We start from the raw sequence: 16,690 nt of genomic DNA on the forward strand, positions 1-16,690 counted from the left end.
TGGCTTTCCCCTTGGGCCACTTTTGTATATACACCGAGTTGCCATGTGCTTTTGTGACATCACAGGGCATCCATAGCCAATCACAGCAGCCGGAGAGGCACCATCATCATCACCTCCTCAGGCCTCACAATGGTGGGTGCAGCTCAGCAGCCATTTCCCCTTTGCTTGTTAGTATGTACAGCTCACTCCTTATCTGTAATGACACCAGAGAAAGGCATGCCATAAATCGTGGGGGGTCATTTTTCATCCTGACAGCTGCATTTCCTCGGGTCAGATTTTCCATGTATGGGAGCCAACTCCTAAGGGCCGAGGTCCCTTCACCTTGCCCCAAAAAATATTGATTAGTTGCATCAGGTGTGCTTGAGAAAACACCTGTTTTTGTGCTATTGTGAGGGATTCTGTTCAGGGGGTTGAATACAGTGGATGCTCGGGTTGCGAACGTGATCCATGTGGGAGGCACGTTCACAACCCACAGCGATCACAACCCGCAGCACCGCATCTTCGCACACACGGGTTGAGATTCAGCGCTTCTGCGCATGCGCAAAGCGCGATTTAGCGCTTCTGCACAAGTGCGAGCACCAAAACCCAAAAGTAACCTGTTCCGGTACTTCCAGATTTGGCGTGGTGCACAACCCGAAAACGCGCAACCTGAAGCGTCTGTAACCCGAGGTATAACTGTAATAGACTGGAGACAGGGGCATATTAAGGGGGCGGGTCGCCCCTAGTACCACCCGGGGAGGGTGACAAGATGGCCCGCTGCCCCCCCCCCCAGCTGTAGAGCGGCCTAGGGGGTGCGCGCAGTCAGCATGGACGCTGCTCAGGCAGTGTCTGTACGGGCTACCCCCCACGTGTGCCATTCATACAGGTGTCCATACGGGCTGCTGCTCGCAAGACGACCGTACAGCTACTGCGCGTGCACCGCCTGCCAGTTCTCCCCACCCCTCAGTGTCCCACCCCGGATTCCAGAGACGGTTCCTCCGCCACTGACTGGAGAAGCCAGTATAAGTTGCAATTCAGCTGAATTTGGGGGAACCACTTGAAGCATCTTCTGTGTTGAGCTATTTAATGAAATAAAAAGGGACTTGTTTTAAAATAATTAATAATCATTTCTTCCCATTGGAGCCTATCCTGAGTATTAAAAAAGTATATATAAGCCCAATGACTCTCCAAAACCAATGACATGGTTGTACCTGCATTATGTGAAAACAGTTCTTTTTTAACATGGACACAGTTTACTATGATATAAACTTCAGATAAAGATTTGGTAGTGATAATAGAAACTTAAGTTATAACCCAATAAAGTTTAACACTGTTATTACCTCAGCTTATTATGGGTAGCTGTAAACATCTCCACTGTTGTAGATTTGGCATTGATAACACATGTCTACTCAGAAGCAAATCCTACAGAATTCAATGAGGCTTAAAGGTAAAGGTAAAGGGACCCCTGACCGTTAGGTCCAGTCGTGGCCGACTCTGGGGCTACAGCGCTCATCTCGCTTTACTGGCCAAGGGAGCCGGCGTACAGCTTCCGGGTCATGTGGCCAGCATGACTAAGCTGCTCCTGGCGAACCAGAACAGCACACGGAAACGCCATTTACCTTCCCGCCAGAGCGATACCTATTTATCTACCATATTTTTTGCACCATAACACTCACTTTTTTCCTCCTAAAAAGTAAGGGGAAATGTCTGTGCGTGTTATGGAGGGAATGCCTACGGGTGGCATGCCTACGGATTTTCCTCCTCTAAAAACTATGTGCGTGTTATGGTCGGGTGCGTGTTATAGAGCGAAAAATACGGTACTTACACTTCGTGCTTTCGAACTGCTAGGTTGGCAGGGTCAATGGGACTTACTCCTCGGTAATTGGGCAATAGCACTGCAGCATAAGGTTGCAATCTATACATGCTTATATGTGGATAAACCTGCAATTCTAAATACAGTTCTTGGGAAGAGTAAGCTCTTTTGAGCGAAATGGGACTTTTGTCTGTTTAGGATTGCAGAGTTTCTCAAACAGCACAAGGTTGTAGATCAAATTAATGCTTTTGGTTTAATCAGTATACCTTCTCCCGACTAGATAATTGAATCAGTCATTTATTTACTTCAGCATGATTGTTCAGTGCAGCACAGAGATCAAAAACCTGTTTGGAAAGGAAACTCATCGATTGTGTGCTGAAAAATTGCCCTGTCTTTCTAGCAAAGGCGGAAGGCTGCAGCTAGAGAAAGTATAGAAAGCCAAAGGGTTCTTGGTGAATCACTGATAGACTGCCGCTTCTCATTACAAAGATTCAGGCACAACCATGTAAGAAATAACATTGAACCTCTGTATAGATTGTCGTGTGTGACAATTCCCACAACTCTGCATGTATGGAGAGAAGGGTGTGAAAATGAATTCAGAAGGCTTTGGTTTAATCTCTTTCTGCTTCTGCCTGCTTCTTGGAAGAACTATATGCAGGGAGTTTGATATTGTGAAGCCCTCTTTCTCAAACTTTTTATACCTGTTCTGCCTTCCCACCTCCTGCCCATTCAGCACCAACTATTTAGTCCACAACAGAGCAGACAGAAATTATTGTATACAGTCATGTGTATGTAAGTTGCTGTATTAGTGTGAATTGGGGCAATAACTCAATGGAGGCATTAGAACAGGGGTCAGCAAACTTTTTCAGCAAGGGGCCAGTACACTGTACCTCAGACCTTGTGGAGGGCTGGACTATATTTTGAAAAATAATAATAATGAACAAATTCCTATGCCCCACAAATAACCCAGAGATGCATTTTAAATAAAAGGGCACATTCTACTCATGTAAAAACACGCTGATTCCCGGACCGTCCACTGGCTGGATTTAGAAGGCAATTGGGCCAGATCCAGCCCCAGGCCTTAGGTTGCCTACCCATGCATTAGAAAGACCTAGTAGATTCAGATGGGATGATAAGATAAACTGTACATATTCAGTGCTAAAGCACATTCCACCCATTTCTGTCTTGGCCGGTAAAGATTTTTCTGATGTGGGAAGTGACACAATACAGTATGGAGTGAAAATTAAGTGTTCACAGAATCAGTTATCTGGCATGAAATAGTAAACTGCATCTGACGTGAGGCAGATTATTTTTCTGTCAGTCCCATAAAGATCCAACTCCCCCCCCCACACACACACACCCAGCCTGCAATGTGGGGCTCATTTATGCTGCAGAGAGCTGTTTGCAAAGCAAATATCCTCAAGATGACTCAAGAGAACATGCTTAGCAATTTTCTGCAGTTAGACCAATGCACTCACCCTTCCCTCAAAGTCACTTGTCATAGAATTGTAGAATTGTAGAGTTGGAAGGGATCCCAAGGGTCATCTAGTCCAATGCCTTGCAATGTAGGAATCTCATCTCGGCTGTATTCACGCTATATCTTGAAGGCACATTTGAATCACATGCTTTCCCTCAAATAATTCTGGGAACTGTGGTCTGTTAAGATTTGCTAGGAATTTTAACTCTGTAAAAGATAAACTAGAGTGCCCAGAATTCATTGAGGGAATTCCTTCATTTGATGAGTGAACCCCTGGGCATGAACAAAGTCCCTCCAGTTTTGCAGTCCATGAAATTGTAACAGTGTGATGTCCTTTTCCACCTTGCAGATGTGTGGTCAGTATGTTTTCATTGTTGTTTATGTGTTAAAATGTATCCCAATAAACATTTAGCCATTGCAAATTCAAAATGAGAAAGCAACGTACGTTCTTCAAAATTTCCCAATAATATTTTGATTAGAAGGGCAATAGTAGATCTGATGTACAGAGCAATCCTTTAAGACAACACCATTAACAAAAGTGTTGCCTATTTAGGGCTACTATCCCCCACCCCACATTTTCTTTCTCTCTCCTCTCTCCCCCCACTTCTCTCTCCCACCAACCTCACCACCATGCACAGGACAGCAATGTCTCACATCAAATGTTACTGACACATAGAAAGGACTCTATGAACTGAAAACAGAGACGTTATATGTACAGTGGTACCTCAGGTTACATACGCTTCAGGTTACATACACTTCAGGTTACCGACTCCGCTAACCCAGAAATAGTGCTTCAGGTTAAGAACTTTGCTTCAGGATGAGAACAGAAATCGTGCTCTGGCAGCGCGGCGGCAGCAGGAGGCCCAATTAGCTAAAGTGGTGCCTCAGGTCAAGAACAGTTTCAGGTTAAGAACGGACCTCCGGAATGAATTAAATACTTAACCCAAGGTAACACTGTACCTTTGTTATCCATGAAAATCTTTTAATAACAACACTTTTTTAAAGTGAGATTTGATGTTTTTATGCCATCATATTACGAGCTGGTAATGCGCATGTGAGATTTGATGTTTTTATGCCATCATATTACGAGCTGGTAATGCGCATGTGAGATTTGATGTTTTTATGCCATCATATTACGAGCTGGTAATGCGCATGTAATAATGTGCAGAACTCTGGAACCAATGAGGCACTAGATTATTATGTTAAAAGAAGGGGGGGACCCAACTGTGATTATAGGACAAAAATAATGTGTGTTTCATAAGGAGTCATATAAGCTTTTATATTCAGCTCGATCTAGGCTAAGTACACACCATACATTTAAAGTGCATTTTCCCTCCCAAAGAATCATAGGAAGTATAGTTTAAGAGTGCTGGGAATTGTAGCTCTTTGAGGGGTAAGCAACAGTTCTCAGGAGGGGAGTGCGAATCCTGCATGCTTTAATGTGCTTTAAATGTGCCCCCTAATCCTGTAAGAGGTGGGACATCCTCAGCATTTTGCAGAACTGAGCATTTAAGTGGAATAAAAAGGATAGTTCACGTCCACAACATACATTTAAAGACTTTTAAAGATCATGACTTCACCCCAATAATCCTGGGAATGGCAATTTGTTAAAGTTGCTTGGAACTGTAGCTCAGTGAGGGGTAAACAGTTCCTGATAGTCTTTTGAGGGAGCCATGTGCTTTAATTGTATGGTGTGGGTGTTAGAGAGACGGGAGGGGAGGAATTGATTGAACAGTGACTTTTGCAGCATACTAATTTGCACAAAGTCATGACATAAAACTATAATAGGGCATTATGACACCAGATTCAAGAAAGGCGAAGGAGCCTCTTTGAACAGCTATTTTGTTTACTTCCAGCCCTTTGTTACCTGAGGAGATATTGACAAATCAGAGGGCTCAAAGTCTGGACAAAGCTGCTGAAATGCTGATGTGAGTGATTTACAGCAAAAGATTGAATTAGTTTATTCAGCCTATCTGTGTCTAAATGATGAGTGAAAGGGAAGGAAAAGAGAATTTCTGGAAGCTGTAAATCTTTAAAGCGGCTAGGAGAATTTATTACGAGTGAGCAACATACAGTTCATGGAGTATAACAAAGAAACAAACAACAACAACAACCAGTGACTGAATTTTAGAATAAAGACAGTGTGAGTTTGGAAATCAGATATCCCAGGGAAAACAGCAAGGTAGAACAAAGGAGCAAAAACTCATTTTTACAGTAAAAAAAGGATTGATTTTGCAGCCTTCGAAGCACTTTTTAAGGATCCAATTGCTTATTTTTAAAGTGGGGTAAATTATGGTATTAGTCCTCGCACTGCAGAGAACTGGCTGAAAGTGATATGCTGATTTTCACTAATATTTTATTCTATTAAAGCCTCTAGTATATTTACATTTGCATCTGATAACATCTTACTGATATTAGCTCTACTTCCCAGGTTTCGCTCCCCACAGCACAGGTACCAAACACTAGTAAACATTTCACAAGTCCTCCTCTCCCCAGCCCCACCACTTCCTCCTGCTCCACTTTTAGAATGGGTTCTTATATTTTCTGAAATTGTTTTTTTTTTAAATTTGATTGTGCACACACCAACATAAACATCAAACAGATTCTAGAGCCTATTCCTTGTTCAATTTGTGCATCACTTTGATAATATTAAACAAAGTCATCTTTTAAAACATTTTTCCTTCCTCCCTTCAGATTTTGCACACTCTTGCACAATTAACAATGTAAAAATAATAAAAAGCACATATTTAGCATTCTTTATGTTTTTAAAAAATAAGGTGCTCTTCCCATGGGGAAAGCAATTTTTTATTGTGAGTGTAACTGCCTTGCCTGGTTTCAGGGTGTGAAAGTTCTGGACATCAGTTTTTTCTACTGTGAAATGGGTATCTTGTAGTGCCCACAACAACTTTCCAAATGTGCTCCTGGGCTCAAAAAGGTTGGACAGAGAGGAAAGGTGCTTCCAGCGTGGGTTGTCAGCACCCGGGGCAAGGCAAGTAATTTGCGCCCCCTAACCTGTGGATTTGCGCACCCTAACCCTAACCCCCAGATGTGAGCCCGGTGCGGCCGGGCCCCCCTGCACCCCCCACGCTACGCCACTGTTCCAGACAACCTGTTTATTGAGCATTCATCCTGATTTGTTTGCAGGGAGATAAGATGACATTAGCTATTTACTGAGCACTCGTTTTTCGCAATACGTCTAATCTTTTGGGGAAGCAGGTTTGTTGCACAAGAGCTGCCAATCAGCTATAATTGTGCCCCCTGAAATTGTTGGTATGTGATTGAATCCCACCCCAAAATAGCTATAGTCTGGACACACTGCAGTCTGAGAATGAGAAAGCTAATCAAAGAAAGAAACGTTTTCCCTTTTCTGTGATGAGATTCTTACCACATTTTAAAAGTGGCAACAGTTCATCACAATATTGTATAATTGATCAACACAGCTGCCTTCAGTTTTGGACTGTCATGGCGATTTTCATGATATTGGAGAGTTGGATGGGACTCCAAGGGTCATCTAGTTCAACCCCCTGCAGTGCAGGAACAATGAGCTCCTGCACTTCAAATTTCACCGCTGCACCACTAATGCCAATGCAGGAATAATGTACATTACCGGAACTCTTGCATTACATTGTTTGGGGTTCCTGTTTTGCAAGAAAAGTGGAAAATAAATTTAAAAGTAAGTAAAATATTTATTTGTTTTATTTAAAAGATGTTAACCCGCCCTACCATGCAAGGCAAAATAAAAACTAACAGAATGTAAACAGAAAGCATAAATGAGAGCAGATGAATGACGCAGAATCAGTAACCAAACAAGATGGCAACAGCAACAACGGTGCGGCAGTGAGATCGTTTCCTTGCTCAAGTGGAATCTTAATTTTTTTCTATGACTAAGCATTGGCAAAATCCTTGTGGCATGGGAGAGGCAAGAACTATTGCTGGGAATTGTCAGAGGTTCAAAGTCAAGATCAAAGTGTTTCCCCTCCGAATTGCTCCAGCTGTTTTGCCCTCCTATATGCCCATAAAAGCTGAGAGGACTCAGCAGGATCACAGCTCCGCATGGGGTGGGGCACTTCTTTACCCACTTTGCCTTTCCTGTGCTATCAGCAGCTCCATCCAAAAACTGCTGTGGAAACCTGGGAACGCACTCCTTTCACATCTCCCACTGTTCAAAGGGCAGGGCACGAATTTTTCAGATGGGTTCCAAAATGATAACAGATTGTTCTGTTTGCTGGACTGTTATAAGAATTTTAATGTCAAAGTGGGAAACCTCCCCATTGTCTCTTTCCTCACAAATCCTGTCTTAAGGGCACATTCAAGATATGAACAGGGTGTGAGCTTGTGACCTGTGACCTAGCTGCCTTGCTTCTCAATATTCTCTGGTTGGCCTCTGTTATTTTCTCCTACTGATAGAGGACCTAAAAAGACTACTCTGTATGGGCTCTTGGGTACCCCATAAGGGGAAAAGAGCAGTTTTTTTCTTATAGCATGGACCAATAGAATATTTTACTGGACGAAGCTGATGAAACGAGCTTCCCTAGAAGAAGAAGAAAAGACGCCTGCTTCTTGGGAGAAAGGCGATGACAAACCTAGACAGCATCTTAAAAAGCAGAGACATCACCTTGCCAACAAAGGTCCGTATAGTTAAAGCTATGGTTTTCCCAGTAGTGATGTATGGAAGTGAGAGCTGGACCATAAAGAAGGCTGATCGCCGAAGAATTGATGCTTTGGAATTATGGTACTGGAAGAGACTCTTGAGAGTCCCATGGACTACAAGAAGATCAAACGTCTCCATTCTTAAGGAAATCAGCCCTGAGTGCTCACTGGAAGGACAGATCGTGAAGCTGAGGCTCCAGTACTTTGGCCACCTCATGAGAAGAGAAGACTCCCTGGAAAAGACCCTGATGTTGGGAAAGATTGAGGGCACTAGGAGAAGGGGATGAAAGAGGACAAGATGGTTGGATAGTGTTCTCGAAGCTACCAGCATGAGTTTGACCAAACTGCAGGAGGCAGTGGAAGACAGGAGTGCCTGGCGTGCTCTGGTCCATGGGGTCACGAAGAGTCGGACACGACTCAACGACAACAACAACAACAGAGAAACCTATGCCGTAGGGATAGTTTAGGTGGTAGAGCATGAGACTCTTAATCTCATGGTCGTGGGTTCAAGCCCCACATCAAGCCCCTTCCTGCATTACAGAAAGTTGGACCCTTGTGATCCCTGTGTATATCACTGCATACAAAACAATCTACTCAGAAGACAGAGAAATCTTGAGAAAACAAGTCCACTAGTTGAAAGACAGTGATACTTTTGTGTTTTCTAGGGACAAAAGAACCAAAGCATAATGCATCGGCCCTACCCCACTTCTGAAATCTCTTCATAGAATCATAGAACTGTAGAATTCAAGGGACTCTGAGGGGCATCGAGTCCAACCCCCTGCAATGCAGAAACCCACCAATCTTCTGGTTAACAGCCAGACACACAGACCCCTTGCTCAACCAGATGGGCAGCACTAACTGGAGATCCAGAGTGGGATATTGAGATGGGAATGCTTGATGAGGACTGGGAAGACTTAAGTTGAAATCACCACTCAGCCATTAAGCTTGTTGGTGGTTGACTTTGCGCTTGACACTCTCTCAACCTAACCTACCTCCCAGGTTGTTGTGATGATAAAATGAGCATATACATTGCTTTGAGCTCCTTTGAGAAAAAGGTGGGGTATAAATGAGCAAGGACACTGAATAGGTGAAGAACAATATCTTCAATAAATGCATTTTTCAGCATTTAGACAATTCGTTTCAGTGCAATAAACACACAGTTCTTATCCATTTAACTTGCAAGCAATTAAAATGCCTTCTGAAATGTGCTTCCTCTGCAGCGATATTGCATTATTTAAGTACTCAAGCTAGTGTTTTGTTGGTGGAAAAATGAGGTTTTTCTCCACAGATAGTGTATCCATTGCTGCCGCAATTTCTCTGTACAGCATGACTGCTAGTTTTGTTAGCTATTGTCTAAGAGGCATCCTTTGTGTTATTGTCTACATATAGACAGCCACATAACTCCTACCCACCGTACTCCTACACACTCCATTCTATTTGTCACTCAATTTTAAAATATATATATTTTCAGCAATTTTAGTGCTTGCGTTTTCCTCAGAGTGCTATAATGTACTTTTCTACATGGTGGCAGCGCCACATAGAGAAGAAAAATAGCAACTATGCTGTGTGAAAGAGACATACGATATCATCCAAACCGTGAGCTTATGCAGCCATGTTCTGGTACTGTGTAGTTATGAAAATGTTCCTTTTGTCATATATATATATATTGCATATTGAACTAGTCTTCTGAATGCTCCAATATGTTTTTGCTGGTCTGACCAGTAGACAAAGTGAAAGAGATAAAGGTTCCAGTGATGCTCTCATTGCGAGAAGAAGATTGGATGCTTTAGCCTTGCCTTATGGTGTGTCCTTTGGTGACGGAGATGGGCAAGCAGGGGGAAGGGTGTTGTGTTGTAAAATATGTAAACGTTTCAGTTCTGTGCCCGGCTCCAAGGGTCTAGGACACCAGTTTTTGGGGGAGGAGGAGGAAGCTGAAAGAGAGGCTCAGAAAATGCGCCTGTCCTTTGTTCTTGGATTTGGATGTGTCAGGAGGGGCATGGAAATTTTTGGAACTTAGACACTAAATGGAGCTCACAGCAGGTGCTTCATCTGGCATGAAGAGGACAAAAGGGCGGGTGGGGAAGTGTTTGGAGTGGACAATTGCAGCTCAGCATGTCCTGAGTGTGTCAAATCCCTCAGCTTCCATGGAGCTGGTGCCTCATCCATAGTGGTCCAGTTTTTTCACAACCAGGCTGTGCATATCAAAGGGGCCTGATCTCCCGAAAGGGATGAGGGAGTACAAAAGAGCTGGGTCAGAATGGCAGCTCGGATGGGAGGTGTTACATTTGCAGGAGGTAATAAGGACAAAGCAGGCCGCAACTCAAAATATGCTTTCAAATGATCACAGAAAATCACACACTGAGTTATCCCAGAGCCGTTATTGTACAATATACATTTAGTAATACAAGGTAGAGACATGCGTGAAGACATTTCCTCCCAATTTATGCAGACCAGTTAACTCCACCTACTCACAAACTGATTGCCACTTTAACACCTTTGTTATGTGGTTATTGAATCCTCAGCGAACCCTGTTGGTTCCTGAAGCGGACCCATATTAGGTTGGTGGTTGAAGACCAATTATATTTTTGTCAGTCTCCCATTTTGGGGTAGTCCTGGGCTCATGTTTCACATAGAATCCATAATTCTGTTCCACCCAATAATTGGAACATAAGGTAAAGGTAAAGGGACCCCTGACCATTAGGTCCAGTTGTGGCTGACTCTGGGGTTGCGGCGCTCATCTCGCTTTATTGGCCGAGGGAGCCTGCATACAGCTTCCAGGTCATGTGGCCAGCATGACTAAGCCGCTTCTGGCAAAGCAGAGCAGCGCACGGAAACACCGTTTACCTTCCCGCCAGAGCGGTACCTATTTATCTACTTGCACTTTGACGTGCTTTCAAACTGCTAGGTTGGTAGGAGCAGGAACCGAGCAACGCGGGGGTTCAAACCGCCAACCTTCTGATCAGCAAGTCCTAGGCTCTGTGGTTTAACCCACAGCGCCACCCGCGTCCCTAATTGGAACATATTAAATGCTTAAGGATGTGTTATTATCACCTCTTTCAGATGGGGGATTGAGGCTGGGAGAATGTGTCCCTGGTTCACAGCTCAATGTCATAACCATAATACAACCCTATTTATCTGTTATCTAATCTATAATTTATTTATCTGCTTAATCACTGAAAGGGCTATTTGTATATTTTATTTATTTCATAAAATTTATATACCATTTGATCGTTTACAAAAGCGCTTTCAAAGTTCACACAGATGATCCTTGGGAGATTTTGAACAAGAGTGAATTATAATTGCAATAAAACTCTTTAATAGAGAAATGTGTGAGGAGAAAGAATTGAGAACATTCGAAAACAATGCAGGAGATAGTAATGATAGCAAGATATAAAGTGTGTGTGTGTGTGTGTATACACACATCTGAGTCTCCAGCAAGAGAAACCTGTGTAAGCCAAATCACACATGAAGTGGCACAGCTATAAACCCCTCCCATATTCTTATTTTAGATATCAGAAGTATTTGCCTCAGCATTTATTTATAAGACTTAAATCTGAGCTATTGGAAAGAGGCCAAGTGACTGTAGGCATTATGGTAATCTGTTTCTTTGTTTTTTGTTTTAATGATGAGACATAGAGCAACAGCATCAGAAACTGAAAGGAGCAAGGTCAGAAAAGAGAATTGTTGCAGAAGTAAAATTTTTTCATGTGTGAGATAAGAAGGCTGGCTTCTGGCACAGGCTGAAAGTGGGGAAAGCAAAGACAAGTTGTAAAGAGGAAACTAGGTCCCTAAATCCAGTTGTGTAGTCTAGTAGCCATTATTCCTGTATCTTATTTGGGCTTGTCTACACCAGAGTAAAATGTGGATACTCATCTCAGTGTTCTCCTGGACTAGATGACCATCATGATCCCTATCAGCTCTACGATTCTGTGATTTTATGATGGAATCTACACACATAAAAAACGACCTTGACAGATTAGAGAACTGGGCAAAAACAAACAAGATGAACTTTAACAGGGAGAAATGTAAAGTATTGCACTTGGGCAAAAAAAAATGAGAGGCACAAATACAAGATGGGTAACACCTGGCTTGAGAGCAGTACATGTGAAAAGGATCTAGGAGTCTTGGTTGACCACAAACTTGACATGAGCCAACAGTGTGACGCGGCAGCTAAAAAAGCCAATGCAATTCTGGGCTGCATCAATAGGAGTATAGCATCTAGATCAAGGGAAGTAATAGTGCCACTGTATTCTGCTCTGGTCAGACCTCACCTGGAGTACTGTGTCCAGTTCTGGGCACCACAGTTCAAGAAGGACACTGACAAACTGGAACGTGTCCAGAGGAGGGCAACCAAAATGGTCAAAGGCCTGGAAACGATGCCTTATGAGGAACGGCTAAGGGAGCTGGGCATGTTTAGCCTGGAGAAGAGGAGGTTAAGGGGTGATATGATAGCCATGTTCAAATATATAAAAGGATGTCACATAGAGGAGGGAGAAAGGTTGTTTTCTGCTGCTCCAGAGAAGTGGACACGGAGCAATGGATCCAAACTACAAGAAAGAAGATTCCACCTAAACATTAGGAAGAACTTCCTGACAGTAAGAGCTGTTCGACAGTGGAATTTGCTGCCAAGGAGTGTGGTGGAGTCTCCTACTTTGGAGGTCTTTAAGCAGAGGCTTGACAACCATATGTCAGGAGTGCTCTGATGGTGTTTCCTGCTTGGCAGGGGGTTGGACTCGATGGCCCTTGTGGTCTCTTCCAACTCTATGATTCTATGATTCTATGATAAAAAACTCTGTGAAAATGTTTTTTTAAGAAATGTTTTGAAAAAAATATTGAATTTGGCATCGCTCACTGTCGCCATCTAGTGTCACATTTGTATATTGCACTTTACAACACATTTTAAAACGTTTTATTTGAATTTGTATGTCCTATGTCTATGTCAAAAATGCAGCAAGGTTGTTTTCCTCTGCTGTGTTTCAAGTCACAGTTGCACATGGCTGCACACACCAGAGACAGGGTGGGGATGTTTTCACCCGATGCACATTATCAGTTTAGTTTCCTTGCCCCTCCAAACCACCACTCTCCAACTCATTTTCATGAAGCGGTCATCTGCATTATGGCTGCCTCAAATGTACATGTCTCAGTTTAGCTGCAAAGGGAATGTGGATTAAAGGCTCCCCTACACTTCTGCTTGTCCCATGATTTCCAGGCACGGGTTCAAGAGATTTTTCAATGGGTTTTCCCAGGGATAGCAGCGGGACAAATGGAAAACCTCTCAGACCTGTGCCTGGAAATCGTGGGGCAAACGCAAGTGTAGATGAGTCTCAAAAAACCACAATATAGTTTGGATTTGGATTTGATATCCCGCCTTTCACTCCCCTTCAGGAGTCTCAAAGCAGCTAACATTCTCCTTTCCCTTCCTCCCCCACAACAAACACTCTGTGAGGTGAGTGGGGCTGAGAGACTTCAAAGAAGTGTGACTGGCCCAAGGTCACCCAGCAGCTGCATGTGGAGGAGCGGGGACGCGAACCCGGTTCTCCAGATTACGTGACTACCGCTCTTAACCACTACACCACACTGGCTCTGCATAGTGTGTAACATTCTGTGTGCATGGATTCTAAGGCCATCGGGTGGGAGCGCCCTGGAGCCAGAGTATATGGCAATGTGCACACAGCCATTGATTGGGAAATGAAATCACAACAGAACAAGACTGTGAGGGTGGTCCCACCTTTCTCCTGAAGTTTCCACTAACTTATCTGTGCAAAAAGAAGCGGGGGTGGGAGGGTTATGTAGTTGCAGCAATGACTCAGCTGGGAAAGAAAGGCAACTCACTGTTTGTTGCTGGGATCTTATTATCAACCAAACCCCCATTGGTTTCGTCCATTGTTTTTTGTACCGTTCTTAAAACTATTTTTAGCTCTTTTATGGCATGTCTGTAAATCAACTTTTGGTGCTTGCCAGTGTAACAAGGGCCTAAAATATTACTGCAAAAGAAAAACACCATTCCCAGGTAATGCGACAAAGCTTCTTTTCAGAGTCACATGCATATGACAAAATTAAAACAAATATATAGTGTTGTTAGATGGCAGCCTGGCTCAGCTTGGATAATTTATTTCTAGATACTAGAAATGTGTGGCGAGAGTAGAACAGTATGCTGAGTTGGGACTTGCTCTGCAGTATTTTTGCTCTCTTTAAATGTTCCACTTGCCACATACTGAGTAAACTGCTGGGGAACAACAGCAAACATTTTTGCTTCAAAGGCAGCATTTTTCTCCTTGTGAAATGTGCCTTATCTAATGGGTTCAAGTGTGAAATACCTTAGGCTGCTGTTATCAAGCACAAATCTCACTCCCGCTTCAAAGTGATAGGAACAAAGTCTCCCCTGTGCAGCTTCTAAAACCCACAACTGGATTTTGCTGTGGGTTTTGGATACTGCAGTACACAGCTAGAAGTGTACTCCATCTAATTAAAGCTTTTACTAAAGTGCCTTCAGGGCTTAATTTCAGCCAAAGCCCCTACAGAAAAACTCCATTACCTCTTTTAGATTTTAGAGGTCAGCTGTAAATAGGCAGAGGTCTCTGCGCATGTTCAAAGTGAATTATCGTCATCACAGATCTAGAATTAGAAAAAAAGGGCTTTCAGGTCAGATGGTACACTTTCCAAGCAGCCTTGAGAAATTGAATATGCATTTGTCAATTGACTAAATGTTTGTCAATTTGGTAGAAATGTCAAAAACAATAAAATAACTGGCATTTCTGAGGAACTGCAAGCAAGGGTGTCCACAGGAATTTTTACAGGGTGGCAGAAGGCAGTAAGCACTCCAAATAAATAAGTAAGGGGGGGTGTTAATCAGAGTTAGAAATAGCATACTCCTCTCTTTGTTTTCACCTTTTGTTTTTGGGTAGGCACACTAATGTCTAATCACAGCTGAACTAGAATCTGGGATATCTGATTGTTTTCTCTGGGGCAGCAATTATTTCTCTGCTAGGGAAAAGCAAACTGAAATACAAATGAACCAATAAGTTCTTTATCCAGACAATGGGTGTGTCACTCCAACTCCTCTTTGTCTAACTTCTCATCTCCTTTCCTAAATGTCAATCATTGCTATGACTTCATTCATTGGCTAAAAAAAACTGAAGTGAAGCAGGCTAGATTTTTTTTAAAAAAACACAAATGAACAGAATAGTACCTGCATATGTTCGCCTCGTTGTCTGGGTTCTACAAGAGCTAGATATTTGCTTTTTATTCATTTATTTGTAATAAAAGGGAGGTGGAATCCATGGATTAGGGTTCATCAGGGCAGGCCTTCCCCCTTGTGGGTGACAATAACTGGAAGCTGTAATGACAAAATGAAATAAGTATAACGAAGCAGCACTTTTATATGTCCATCAGTGTTTTAAAGAAACAGAGTTCATAGGGATTCACACCAGCAAACTGCTTTGCATCAGAGACTAATGGGATCAAGAAATGTTATGAAAGAGATTGGGGTTGCGAGAAAAAGCTAACTTAGAATATTAAGAACATAGGAACAGCCTGCTAGATCAGTCTAGTGCAGTATCTTGTTCTTACAATGGCCAAATACTGTAGATGCCTGTGGGAAACCTGCAAGCAGGACCTAGGAACAAGTGCCCTCTGCCCTCCTGTGGTTTCCAGCAACTGGTATTCAGACACTACTGCCTCTGACTGTTGAGGAACAGCCATCATGGCCAGTAGCCATTGATAGTGATATAGTGGTACCTCGGGTTACATATGCTTCAGGTTACATATGCTTCAGGTTACAGACTCCACTAACCCAGAAAGTTCTCGGGTTAAGAACTTTGCTTCAGGATGAGAACAGAAATTGTGCTCCGGTGGCACGGCGGCAGCAGGAGGCCCCATTAGCTAAAGTGGTGCTTCAGGTTAAGAACAGTTTCAGGTTAAGAACGGACCTCCGGAACGAATTAAGTACTTAACCCGAGGTACCACTGTATAAGTAAAATATAACAATAGCCTTTTACATGAATTTGTTCATTCCTCTTTTAGGCCACCTTAAGTTTTTGGCCATCACTGCCTTCTGTAGAGTTCCATAGTTTAATTATGCACTATGCAAAGAAGCACTTTATTTCATCTGCCCTGAAACTTAAAACAGAATATGCTGTAACACTAATTAAAAGTAGAACACAGAAAACCAATCTCATACCAAGATACTACCGAGCCGTTTAGTTCAGTATTGTTGACACCGATTGGCACTCTCTTCTGCTGTAGGAGAGTTGCAATAAAATGCTGGTTTATCCCCTAACAATTTAACTACAAGTAAGAACGCTCTCTGTGCCCAAAGGATAACAACTGATAACAACTCCTTGCGTTTGAAGAAAAGAGAACCCTTCCATTTCGATAAAAAAGGAAAACAACACAAATTTTATTCCGGGCTTGTATCCTAGATTTTGAATGTTATGCTGTCCATGTACATTTAGGACGGTGGAAGGCGCTCTACTTTTTCTCTCTCCCAACAGGCAGCCAAGCAAGAAAGCCGCACGGGGCTCCCTTTTCCTGTTCCCAGTGTCGTCCATGGAATCTTCCATGTGCGGGGCAAGAGCGGCGAGAGCATATTGCAATCAATGTAAAAAAAGTTCATATAAAACAGCCCTAGCTCTCCGTGTACATATTTATACGTGCATACTTGGATAAAAACAGTGTTAGAGACTTCTTTCCGTTGCAGTGCTTTGAGATAAACACGCAGTTTTTAAAAGTTATTTTAGCAGTCGGTAAGTGCAGAAAGGGAGAGGATAGAC

General features: G+C 42.9%; 2 long non-coding RNA genes across 2 annotated transcripts in view; both read left to right on the forward strand.

Moving 5' to 3' along the window:
- LOC308596228 overlaps nucleotides 1-16,690 on the forward strand; it is a 51,876-nt gene that overhangs the window by 12,181 nt on the left and 23,005 nt on the right. The window lies entirely within an intron of this gene.
- On the forward strand, nucleotides 10-5,638 carry LOC308596359. Its single transcript, XR_014012489.1, has 2 exons — nucleotides 10-132; nucleotides 5,126-5,638. It is a non-coding gene; the product is annotated as an uncharacterized lncRNA (long non-coding RNA).

The sequence above is a fragment of the Podarcis bocagei genome, assembly GCF_964188305.1.
Source record: "Podarcis bocagei genome assembly, chromosome: 1".
Classification (NCBI taxonomy): domain Eukaryota; kingdom Metazoa; phylum Chordata; class Lepidosauria; order Squamata; family Lacertidae; genus Podarcis; species Podarcis bocagei.